General features: G+C 50.8%; 1 protein-coding gene across 3 annotated transcripts in view; it reads left to right on the top strand.

Annotated features, from left to right (window-relative positions):
* The window catches only part of CAPN13 (calpain 13), a 75,435-nt gene extending 69,330 nt beyond the window's left edge, over nucleotides 1-6,105 (top strand). For all 3 annotated transcript variants that reach the window (XM_045844429.1, XM_045844427.1, XM_045844428.1), the window contains exon 23: nucleotides 5,666-6,105. The gene's annotated coding sequence lies outside the window, so the exon portion shown is untranslated. The remainder of the gene's footprint in view (nucleotides 1-5,665) is intronic.
* The last annotated feature ends 6,878 nt before the right edge of the window (nucleotides 6,106-12,983 follow it).

A 12,983-nucleotide genomic window follows, 5' to 3' on the forward strand; every position in this document is an offset into this window, starting at 1 on the left:
TAACCCCCGTACAAACATGCCTACCTTTTCCATTTCCTCCATCTCATATTGCCTTCCAGCTACAACTCCATCGCTCTCCTCCCTTTACAGCAAAGCTTCATCAAGAGCTAATTGTGTCCACATCTTTACCTCCCACTCTCTCCTGGAATTACTTCAATTTGGATTTCTCAGACTTTTGCACTGGCTCCCTGTCTGATTTTTCTATGTCCATCCATATCCCTCAAGTCAATGTCCCGAAGTCTGAGCACCCATTTGAAAATTCAGATATGGTCATTGCACTCCCCAGGTTAAAATCCTTCAGTGTCTTCTTATTGGTATTCAGGAAAAGTATGAAGTCATGAACATGGTCTGCGTTGTCTTGCCCCTGCCCATTTATCTAACCACACCTTGTCTCTCTCCTCCTTCCCGCGCTCCACTCCCACCCCTCCAGCATTACCTTTATTTCCTTTAATGTTTTATTCTTTTCCCAACCTCACGTCCTTTGCCCTTAATGTCTGCTCAGCCCTGGGGTTAGTTATCTAATCCTGAGCTTATCCCTGTCTTATCCCTATTGGGTTCCCATATTATTTGCTCACATATCACACTTCCCCGATCATAACATTCAAAACACGTTTTTGTTGTTGTTGCCAACTCTTTTCTTTTTCTGGAGCTTTATCAAGATATAATTCACACACCATTCAGTCTACCCATTTAAGGTATAGAGTTCAGTGCTTTTCGATACAGTCACGGAGCTATGCCACCATCAGCACTATGTAATTGTAGAATACTTTTCATCACCACAAAAAGAAACCCCATGCCCATCAGCAGTCACTTCCTAATCCTGCCTGACCCCACTAGTCCTAGTCAACCTCTATGCTGCTTTCTCAGTCTATAGATTTGCCTAATCTTGACATTGTACATAATTGGAGTCATATAATACGTGATCTTTTGTGAGTGACTTCTCTTAGCATGACGTTTTCACAGTTTATCCATGTGGTAGCATGGATCAAGACGTCACTTCTTTTTAGTGCCAAATAATCTTGTATTTTGTCGATATACCATCTTTTATTCATCCATTCCTAATCTGATAGACATTTAGATTGTTTCTACTCTTTTGGCTGTTGTGGATAATCCTGCTGGGAATGTCTGTATACAGGTTTTTGCATAGATGCTTGTTTCCATTTTGTCTGGGTGTATAGGAGTGGAATTTCTGGGTCACTCTGTGTGGAATGTGTTGAGGAACTGCCAACTGTTTTCCAAAGCAGCTGCGCCATGTTACATTCCCACCATCAGGGAATGGGATTTCCAATTTCTCCATGTCCTCCCCAACACTTGTTATTGTCTGTGGTTTCTATTGTAGCCATGCTAGAGGGTGTGAAGTGATGTCTTCCTGTGGTTGTGGTCTGAAGCTCCCTGGCGGCTTGTGATGTTAAGTATCTTTTTGGTGTTTATTGGCCATTAGTATTACTTCTTTAAAGAAGTATCTATTAAAATCACTTGTCCGTTTTTAAATTGGGTGGTCATTTTGTTACCGGGTTATAAGGCATACATACAGGGTGGGCAAAAGTAGGTTTGCAGTTGTGAGTACATGAAACACTGAGTTTATTCTTGTGTCATCACTTATTATCCTATTATTTATTTGTATTACAACTGTAAAACCACTTTTGCCCATCCTGTATTCTAGTACGAGTCCCTTAGTCATGTATGTGATTGCAAACATTTTCTCCCATTTTCCAGGTTGTCTTCTAATTTTCTTGATGATATTTTTTTATAGAACATGAGTTTTTAGTTTTGATGAAGTCCAAATTATTTGTGTGGGGTTTTTTCGTCACTTATACTTCAGGTGTTTTGTATAAGAAATCATTGCCTAACCCAAGATCGTGGATATTTACTTCTATTTTTTGCTGAAGTCTTTATAGTTTAAGTCTTGCATTTAGACTTCGACCCATTTTGACATAATTTTTGTATATGATGTGATGCAGGGATCTAACTTTATTCTTTTGCATGTGCATGTCCACATGTCCACTTTGTTGAAAAGACTATTCTTTGCCCCATTTTTTCTTGGCACCCTTTCCAAAGATCAATGTATCATAATGTAGAGATTTTTTTCTAAATCTTAGATTCTATTCCTACCCTTATGCTGATAATGTGCTTGTTACTATAGTTTTGTAGAATGTTTTGAAATCAGGAAGTGTGAGTCTCTGACTTGGTCTTCTTTTTTCAAGATTGTTTGGATGGTTCTGAATTTCTTGAATTTACATATACATTTTAGGATCAGCTTGATAAATTCTGCATTAAAAAAAGGCAGCTGGGATTTTGATAGCAGTTGTATAAATCTGAAGATCGGGAGTATCGCTGTCTTTGCAACAGGTAATGTGTGGTTTTCTGATCCATGGACATGAGATGTCTTTCTGGGTTGTTTTTTTTTAGATCCCCTTTAATTTCTTTCAAAAATATTTTGTTGTTTATGGTTTAGAAGTCCCGTGCTTTTTTGGTTGTTGTTAAATCTATTCCTAAGTATTGTGTTCTTTAGGATGCTATTATAAATAAAATTGATTGACGTAAATTGTTCTTTTATTCAGCCACCTTGCTGAACTTATTTTTTAGTTCTAATAATATTCAGGGGATTCCTTAGGATTTTGTATATACAAAATTATGCCATCTGCAAATGGAGAGTTTTATTTCTTTCATCCCAATCTGGATGGCTTTTATTTATTTAGTTATTTTGTCTAATGTCTTGACTAGAACTTCTAGTATGACGCTGAACAGAGGTGGAAAAGGTAGACATTCTTTTGTTCCTCATCTTGGGAGGAGATACCCAAGTCTTTCACCAGGAAGTATAATGTTAGCTTTGGGGTTTTTGCAGATACCATTAGTCCAGTTAAGAAAGTCCCCTTCGGTTTATAGTTTGCTGAGCCGACACACTTTTGATTACTTGCTGGTGCCTATATTCCCTGCCGCACTGTAAGCCCAGGTAGGTCTTACTTGTCGCTATCTCGTTAGCATGTAGCAAAGTGCCTGGCACAGGGAAACCATTCAGTAATGATTTCCCAAATGACTGAACGAAATTGTCCCTTCAGAGTTGCGTCTTCGTTTTGTTCTCATCCCAACTTTTGTAAATATTGTCTTAAGCCCATAAATCTTCCTGATATTTCAGCTATTTCTCTCTTTTCTTCCCCATTGGGATTACTGGAGAGCAGACAGTTAACATTATAACTTTATAACAGTATAACATTATCTTGTTATAATTTCAAACGCACCGCTATCAATATTGTTTTATAAAGGCTATTATCTGATCCATGGATCTCCTCGCCCCTTTGAAACCTGCTTTCCTAAGTCCGGGGCACGTTTTACCTCCATCCACTATTCCCTCACTTTGCTGCTACAAGGTCACAGTTGCAGGATTTTCATCACACCCAGGTTAGCAGAGAGACCTTTCACTGCTGGCCGGCATGCGGTCCAGAGGAGAACTCCCTCTCCTCGCTCATGTGGTCCCCTGTGCAGTGAAGCAGCCGCTGGGACATGTGGAGGCCTTGTCAGATGAGCTATGCAAGCTTCTGCCCAGAGACCGGCACGGCTGAAGCCCCTCGCCAGCCTGCTTTCCCTCCAGGTCACTCCCTACAGACTAGAGCGAGCTGCTCTCTGCTCTCGGCCTCCCCAGGCAAGCCGTGCATGGTGTCCCGCCTCTGTAAGCACACTTCCCCTTCTCTCACCTCCAGCCGCCTGCTTGCCTCTGCCGCAGTAAATTGGGGGAAAGAAATGTGCAGCCAGACAGTCTTATCTGCTTCTTTTTAACAAACCGTGCACCACCATTGCCACATTGTGGGCGATGTGCATGTTAAAAATCTTAAAGGATATCGAGTTCATACGTTAAAAAATGAAAATACTCAGTGCTTTGATATATGGTCCTGGGATGTTTCAGACCAAGTTGATTTTAACTGATTTCAGTCTAGGGGTTTAACGCACTGTGTGCAAGTCTCAGCCTGCTGAGAGTCTGGCTGGCTAATATGGCTCATGTGGCTCCGCTGTCAGTATGGTGGTAAAGCGTCTTATTCTAACAAAGTTGGCATGGATAACAATTCCCCACTACACAGAAGTACAGTGTCTGGGGCAGTGGGCCGGCTTCTCCTACGCTGCATGAGGGTGAAAGGCGGGTGGCCGTCACCCTGATCCTTCTGGTGAACCAACAAGCCAACCACAGTCCCTGCGTCCATCCTAATAAACTCACATCTCCGTCCTTAAGAACAGAGAAATTCTTCTTGAGAGTTGGGAGTCTGTATTTGCCTCAGGTGATAGGTAAACTCCTACCTCCTTAGACAAACAAACACCTGTGGACATCCAGGCCCCATTCAAACCCAGGGTGCCCCGCCTTCCAGAGTTGGCGCTTAAAGAGGAATGTATCCAACTAGGGAACTGGCGTGGACACAAACCACGGAGGGGCAAGCTGGGATCCAGGCAGGAGATGGAGCCGTGCGAGGGCCAGGGCTGTGCGCGGACCGAGAGCGCAGGCGGCCCCGGGGGAAGGACACGTGACCTGGGGGAGAGGGACCAGCAGCTTTACCTGGCCGCTTAGTCACGGGGAAAATGGTGTTCGCAAGGGTTTTGAAATTCTGCCGGGGAGTTGGGAAGAAGTATTGGGGTGAGGACATAAACTAAGCAGATTTTTTCACTGAGGTCGTGATTAATCCCTGGAAGAACAAAGAATGACAGAAGAAAGGAAGTATGATCCTAGAGTTTTTCTCCACTCAGCAGTGAACATAATTGTAATAAAATAAAAATTGAATATTGATTGAACAAAAAATGTGGCATAAATCTGTAAGACAATACAGAGAGCAAAGAACACGGAGGGGAGTTAGCAGCATCCCAGCCCGACCTGCCACCACAAGCCCACAGGCGTCTCACACTCACCAGCCACGGGCCAGCCGCGCATGCGCAGTGTTTGGAAATGTGGGGGTCGGCGTCCGCAGGGCAAGTTTGCGGAGAGGAATGTAGGACAGGAATGGAGCGGGGGACTGCGTTTCTTCCTTCACGCCTTGTAATGCTAGTTGAATTTTAAAGTATGTACTCGGGCTGGGTTTTTACAAAAACTCAGCGAACTAGCAAATCTCAAGAGCAGAGGAGGAAGAGGAGAGTCGAGGCTGCTTTACCACGTGGGCAGGAAAGTGGACTGGTTATGATTGTAAAAAAAAAGTTTCTCTAAGAATGTCATTTTCATCCAAGAAATGCACACGTGACACAGGCCGCTGTCCCGCAGGGCCCACGGCCGGCAGATCAGAGTTCGGCGGGAACAGAGGGCAGAGCTGCTGCCTCTGCGCTCCGTCCTCCCAACCTTCCCCGGGGGGGGCGGGGGTCAGAGCAACGCCCGCCCCCCAACTCTTGCAGCACTTCGCTGTGGGTGCTCGGGTGCTCAGTAGGCTGCGGTCTGCACCCAGACAGGGCAGAGTAGGTGGGCAGGGTGCCCCCCAAGGAATTATGAAGAATGAGACGGTGGAGACATCCACTGGGGAGCCTCGAGCATGGCGGGACTGGTCCAGGCTTGGACCTAATACCTGTGCTCCGTCTGCAGTCTGGGGCCTGGACGGTATTCACGGGAAGGGGGCTGGGCCTCCGTGGTCACTCAAAGGAAGGAGAAGCTTCTGCACTCTCCCTGGGCCTTCCGTGCCTGAGCATCTGTGTCTTTCTCTAGGACAAGCTCCCAGTGGTTGGTCAACGACCTGTTCTCATCCCAGCGGGCTGTGCTCCCCCATGATTGTGATGCCAGTGACATGTGTCCTGCTGGGAATGTAGTCACAGCCGCCTTCCAGGAGCCTGGGCGGGGTCCTCAACTGGGTCAGGCTCCAGTAATGCTGAGGTCACAGAGCAGGTCCCCTGAGAGCCCTGGGACACCAGCCTGGAGTCTCCTGGAGAATGAAGCAGAAGATGTTTGTTCTCCTGTGGGAAAGAGGAGCCCCTCCCACCAGGCCTTGGAACAGCCAGAGTGAGCCCGCCCGCCCCCCCACACACGGTGCTGGGGTGACCCAGGAACAGCCGGCCCACTGGTGTGTGTGCGGGGTAACCGCACTCTCCTGTGTCTGATTCCCGGCTGTTCCCCAGCCAGACGACAAAATAAAACATGGTTCCTGTAAAGGTCTTGGACTTCATGACACGTAGACTCTTAGTTCTGGATGAAAAATGCATTTGGGGGAGGAGAAATCCCGCCAGCAGGGCAGGCGCCTCCCTCCCCCTTCATCCATCAAACCGTCGTCGTGTCTGTCCCTCCGAAAGATCACAGCCCCCACAGCACAGAAGAGCTTCTGGCCAGCGACCACGCCAGCCCCTACCAAGGAGAGCCCGTGGTTACAGAACTCTTTCCCGGAAGCAGCTCCCGGGGAAGAGTCCTCGAGATTCTCTGTGTCCAGAGGGCAGGACGCTGGGGGCCTTCCGGAGTATGACCTTTCTGACCAGACACCATCAGAAGGCAGACAGAACAGGAAGGTAGGGGCGCCCTTGTGCAGACCCCACACTCAGGGGCCAGGTCAGCATTCAGAAGGGAACGGACGCGTTCTCGCACCAGGGACAAACCCACAGCTCACAGACCCGCATGCCACAGGGACTGTCGCCAGGTGTCACAGTCACTTCCCTAGTGTAGCAGTCTGAGACACACAGCAAAGCCAGGTCTGTTTGCTGCTGGCCCCGTGCTGGGTCTGCCGGGAGAGGGGCCACGGCCATCAGCACAGACTCGAGAGGCGACAGAGCTGAGCTGTCAGACGCCCTGTTACACAAGAGTCTCCACACGCAAAGCGCTGATGCTAATGGGTTGATGTCGTCTTGGCTGTGAGAGGGGAACCCAGAAGAATAAGTGAGCCGTTTTGGCAGGACTTGGAGATGACCCTCAGCTGAATGTTCAGGTAGGAAGTCCCACACACCTGCACACTTTGTTGCCCCAGCTGCATGTCACCTCAGGTTCCTTCGGGGCCTGCTTGAGCCCCAGGGACAACAAGGGTGGAATGTTACAGACCCAGGTCAGCAGTGAGTAGCCCAGGGGTGGCCGTGCCCCCTCCGCACCGGCTGGGTGGGTGTCCACAGAGTAGTGTCCTACCTCACAGGGCTGAGCTCAGGGACCAGCGCTTGATTTCCCCCTTAAACCAACAGGATACAAATGCAGTGGTTGCCCAATGGTTCGAAAAGCTGCCTCACAGCTGCACTGGGGCCAGAGGACGCAGAGAGGCTCTGTGTGGCACGGGCAGAGGGGCCTGGGCTGGGGTGGTCCTCGTGTCTGTCCCCCTAGGAGAGGAGCCCGGATCCTCAGCCCCTGCAGAGGGCAGACCGTCTGGCTCGTCCTGGGCTGTACCTTCTTAGGGATCCCCACACCCTTCAGCCAAGGCCCAGAGAGGCCTTCCAAGCAGGGCCGGCAGCTCAGACCCCCCCATCCCAGCCTTTCCAGCCTCTTACCTGTGGCTCCTGCAACCTGAATCAGGTTGCACCATCTCTGGAAATAAGGGCCAGCAGTACAGTGGGTGCCAGATAGGGTGGCAAGGAGCGGAGGCCCTCAAGGAGCGCCCTCCTCACCATTTTACAGACGAGATCCTTGAGGCCCAGAGCAGAGGTGGCTACCCCATTAGGAGTGGCGGGTGCTGGACTGAAACCCAAGCCCCTTGACTTGGTGACTATGGCCTCTGCAGCGACTGGATGTTGGGCTGGCCTGGGGTGGGAGCAGTCTGCTTCCCCAGAGCTGAGGTTTCCCTGGATGAGGCGAACATCCAAAAGTGTGCACGCACACACGCACGTGTCCAGGATGCTGAGCCCCAGGAAGCAGCTCGGTGTGCACACCGTGGTTTAGGAGCAACCTGTTTTGCTTCTCCCTGGAACAGAAGTGGGCCCTCTGCCTGACCTGGTTCTTGGCGCCTCCAGGCCCAGGGGCACAGAGGTGGGGTTTCCCTCAGTCCGTGGAGGGCATGCCGTGCCTGTGTGCTCCCTTCCCCGACTGTCCCCCCAGTACCCTCTGCTCCATCAAGGGCCCTGACCTTCTAGGACAGAATCTACAGAAGCAACTCAGTTTAATGGTGGGGGGGGGGGGTCAACATAAAATGTTCAACGCACCTATGTTTTAAATTATGAATGGAGATAATAGAACTTCATCAGAACTAAACATTGATGGATGGATGATGGTGGATGGACGATGGGGGGCTGATGGGTGGATGGATGGATTCGGGGCTGGGCATAGGAAGAGGGAGAGAGGGTGGAATAGAAGAAGAGGGAAAGTGAAAGGGAAGGGCAGAGCGTGTCAGGCAGAAAGATGAAACCACGCAAGATTTTCCCAGACAGGCATTTACCCAGGGGGTTGAGGTGCTTACAGAGCTATTGGATTGGCTGGAGGAACAAAGGCCAGAGAAGTTACCATTGACTCCCAGGTTCACCACTAGCTTTTAGCCCCAAGGAGCTGCTGCCTCTGCCACCCCAGCCAAACACTGCAGGGAACTACCACGGACGGTCAAACTGCCGGCAGCCCTAAGGCAGCAGTTGCAGGGGCAGACCTCTCCGCTGCAGAAGCTGCCGTGTCTGCCCACCTGCTGGGGGCGCAGTGTACAGCACTGCCTCTCTCCGGCTTTGCAAATGCCACATATGTGCACCTCTGGTGGGACTTAAAATGTATCTAAAACTCCTCTGGCGTGGTAGTTCTCAGGCTACCAGCCCCTGATAGACAGGAGAGAATGTAGAAGGGTGTATCCGGTGACAACAGACAAAAGTCGGCACAGAGAAAAGAGAAAAATGGAGAGGAGGGAAGACAAGCGGATCAAGATGAAGAGCTGTGGGCAGAAGGAAGATTCAGACAGGGGCAGGCTGACAAGGCAGGGAGCAAGGCAGACAGAATCAGGTGGGAGAGACAGAAATCAGGGGACAAGACAGGAAGCGGCAGGTTAAAGCAGGAGGGAGAAGACTGGTGTTTGAGAATGCCGATGGCAGTGCCGGCTGCAGAGCCGGTCACCTGAAACCCACCACCCATGGAAGTGTCCACTTGCACAACACTGACCGGCGCCATGGCTGTGATCCTTAGACTTCACTGTGCCTGAAAATCTGCCTCGATCGGCATTGTAAACAAGCTGCAGAGATTCTGAACCAGAAAGTCTGCAGCCGGAGTGTCTGCATTTTTAAAGTTCTTCACGCAGTGCCTGTGGCCCTTGGGTGACATTTCAGGAATCACACTGCTTTTGTAACTTCACTGAGCCATGGCGATGCTCTGGGCTGCAGCACCCTGGGCCATGATGGACGGAAGGCCTAACGAATTGAAGCTCTGGGCTTGTCTAGGGTCAGAGGTCTCCCGCCTGTCCCACCCCCAGCCACCACGCAGCCTGAGACAGCTTCATGATCTCTTCACAGGTGCTCCTGCCTCCCTCCCCGCTTCCTCCCAGCTCCCAGAGAACTGATGTCCTCGTTGGCTCTTACCTCTAAACAAGCTAATTAAGCAATATTCCTAGAAGAATCCATCACTCTGACAAGGTGGTTGATTAACCATCCCCCGGTCGAGCCAAAAGTGCTTAATATCCCAGCAGAATGGTCAATAATGAGCGCAGCAGCAGCAGCACGGGCTGCTGCAGACCAGGTGATGGCTGTGTCTGGGAAGACAGATGCAGGAGGGGCCGGGGCCCTACCTTACAGGGAGGTGGACTGGCTCGAGGCTGCGCAGGCTGGGATATCTCTAACCAGATTCTGTGGTTCTTTCTGAGGCCACCAAGTGCCTCAAGAGAGGTTCTAAGGTTATGAACAACTCTGGGCCAGGAGAGAAGGGCCCTGTGAAAGGAGCTGGGACATAAAGACATAATTCTCCAAGTTTACAGCTGTGTCAACTCTATAGCTGCTGGAGTGAGAGAAAGAGACGGGCGAGGCGATGAAATGACTGCCTTCAAGAGATCAATTTCAAGTCCAGACTGATAGATCTTTTTCTTTTCCCACACTTAGACTGTTATCTTAAACACTCCCGTTCCTTAAAAGATTTACTTTCTTTACTGCCAGGAATACAGCCCCTTTGACCAGGCAGGATGTGATAAAACACCGCCCTCTGGTGGTCGCAGTTGTTGCAGCTTCAGAGCATCCACCTGCTTCATGAAGAAATCTTTATGATTCTTTCCCATCCGGTATCCAGGGCGAGCGCAGAGACAGGAACCTGCAGCCAGCCTCGCGGAGCAGGCACCATCTGAGCTGCCACCTCTGGGACTTGCCCCGTCGCCTGTGTGACTCCATTTCTGCCCGAGTTCTGGTAGAATTTCTGCTGTTTTGCACAAAGAGTGGATGACGCTGGCAAATACCCTGGACCAAAGGGAAAGAAACCGACCCCCAGCTGTGCCACCCCGACTTGGTCATTGATGGGCCCTGCCATCTTACGTTTTTAAGTGTTTCCAATTGTGTCCAGCCGCGAAGAAAGGAAAACAGCGTATAGCCAGTGCTCAACCGGTGTTAGAGGGTGAGTGACGGACGTGGGGCGTGCAGAGGTGGGGAGCGCTCCGGTGTGCGTGGAGCTCGGGCCAGGACTTTGGAGCCTCGCACGCGAGTCCCGGTTCTGCCTCACCCTGCCGTGTGCGCCTTGGGGAATGGCCTTCTCTTTCTCTAAAATGAAAGAGCCGAACTCGAAGATCTCCAGGTCCCTTCCATCTCACAAACTTGGAGAGGGAGTTCCTAAGGATGCTAATCCACAGTCATCATTACGGAGCAGCAATGAGCCCGGAAAGGCACCGCTAGCACCGCAGCAACAGCAGCTCTTCCCGGGACCCACTCTCTGGGGCAGTAAATCAGACAGCGATTTCCTCCTCCACGCAGGCTGGGAGTTGCCACTTCTTGTAAAATGTTGGTGACAAGGGAAATTCCAGAGCCCCTTCACTCAGCCCAAGTTGGCCATTAGCACTAACATTGCCTTGGGGAGGGACAATCAAGCCACAGAGCAGCTGCAGGTGGTGGTGAGACAGTGACACCTAGTGGCCATCTCCACTAATCACAGTGCCACTCAGCATTTGCCCAAGTCTCCCGCGCTCCTCACGGCACAGGGGCCGCGTTAACCCTCAGCGTGAGTAATGAGTAATGCAGGGCCCTGGGCTGTAGACTCGTCTTGCAACTGCCTCTCTGTCTGACCTTAGTTTCTTCAACTAGGCCCTTGCGTTCTTCCCTTGCAATCGCCTGTTCTCTGTGACTCTGCCGTGGCTTATGCTGAGCGGTCAGGGACCCTAGGCCCACGTGGCGGGCAGGATACCCCCGCCAGGCAGGCGCAGCACAAAGTTCGCCCAGGGTTTTCCGGGGTGTATAGTCCCGCCGCACATTTGCCTCCGCAAGGCCGTGGGACAGGACCACGTGGCTTCCGTGACCGCGGGTGTTCTGGCCGAGGCCTGCCTCCCTCCCAGCTGCCCAGTGCCACGCGAGAGGACAGTGACCGAACGAGCCGGAAGGGAGCCTTGTTGAGTAGCTCTGTGTTCATCTGGCGTCGCCCACTCTGGGTACCAGAACCTTGTCCTATTGGTAGGGGCCCTAGGGTCCACTGTCCTCTAAAGGACAGTGCAGATGGGTTCTTTTAACACAGAGAGTGGAAGGAGGTGGCGTGCAGAGGCTTCAGGCCCGCCCTGCGGGGCGCAGGTGCCCACCCTGTTGTAGGTAGGATGGCCGAGGACACAGAGCCTGCATCTGTCTGTCGGGTGTCTCCTGAGCCCCACATCTTCCCGCCCTGGAGGTGCTGGGCTCCCTGCCTCCTGAACCCCCGCCCTCATCACTAACTTCTGGTCTGTGCTTATTAATCTTTTTCAAAGTATAGCCTTTGATTGCGGGGTGATTTCCATAGAACATCTTGGTGTTTTCCAACACGCCAGCTGCAAAGAGGCTGCATGAGGCTGTCCGTGCGACTTTTACTGCCCATGGCCGCCCGAGAGGTAGGCAGCGGTGGCACTCGGGATGCCCTCGCAGAAGGAGGTCATTCACTCAGGCTGGGGATGTAGCTTCTAGAGCTGCCGCAGCTGCTGGTGCCGAGCGGTCATTTTGTTCCTTGTCGTTAAATGGTGGGTGTAAAAACACTTTTTTGGAGCTGGAGAGCAGGTGAACTATCACTTTAAAATACATCTATTAGTCAAGGTCCAGTCAAGAGACTGCCCCCCCCAAAAAAAATCACACCAGCAGTTTGAATAGGGAACATTTATTTTATTTTTTTAATGTACTGATTTGATTTAATTTTGTTTGTATTCCCAGTGTTTCTTTTTTCCCATCTTTTAAATTGTTGTTCAGTTACATTTGTCCCTGTTTCCCCCCATTACTCTCCCCACCACCCACCTCCCACATTCAATCCCCCCCTAAGAATTATTCCTAGTGCAAGGTAGGTAACTTCTTAAAAGGGCGATATAGGCAGTGAGCCCGATGCCCTGTGGGTGCCCTAAGCAGAGTCACTGGGAGAGCTTGGTGAAAATAGAGGCTTCTGCGCCTGGCTCTGCAGATTTCAGGTTAGTAGATTGGGAGGAGGGGGCTGGGATCTGCATGTAGCAAACTCCCCGGAGCGCCCGATGCACCCCCAGGAAAGGAGCATGACCTCGACCGACCGGCCTAGAAGTGGAGAGTGAGGAACTGCTGGCCGGGGACAGGGGAGGGGACACTGCATGCTAACAAGCTCCTCTCAGCCCTGGCGCCCCATGGAAAGGTCAATATTGATACCTGGCTTCTGAAATGAAAATCAAACAGGGCACATGGATCTGCTTTATGGGTGATGAAGTTGTAATCACTCTAACAGAGGCAGAATTGATCCCTATTTGACAGCTGTATAATTGGAAGATGGGCTCTGGGGGTCTTAGCCTCCCTGCCTGGCAGCTCCTTTGGTCATTTCCTATGGACAGGAGGGATTTTGGCGCTAGAACCTGGCAGAGGTATTCCCTTGTGACTCAGGAAAAGGGCCACCAGCTTTTGAGGGCCTACCCTGTGCCAGGAACTGTGTCCCATGGTCTCCAACCCATTAAACCTCTTGCGAAGATTAACGACACAAATATCAGATGAAGAAACTGTGGATG

This window comes from Phyllostomus hastatus, unplaced genomic scaffold, assembly GCF_019186645.2.
Source record: "Phyllostomus hastatus isolate PE091 unplaced genomic scaffold, TTU_PhHast_1.1 phas_contig_402, whole genome shotgun sequence".
Classification (NCBI taxonomy): Eukaryota; Metazoa; Chordata; class Mammalia; order Chiroptera; family Phyllostomidae; genus Phyllostomus; species Phyllostomus hastatus.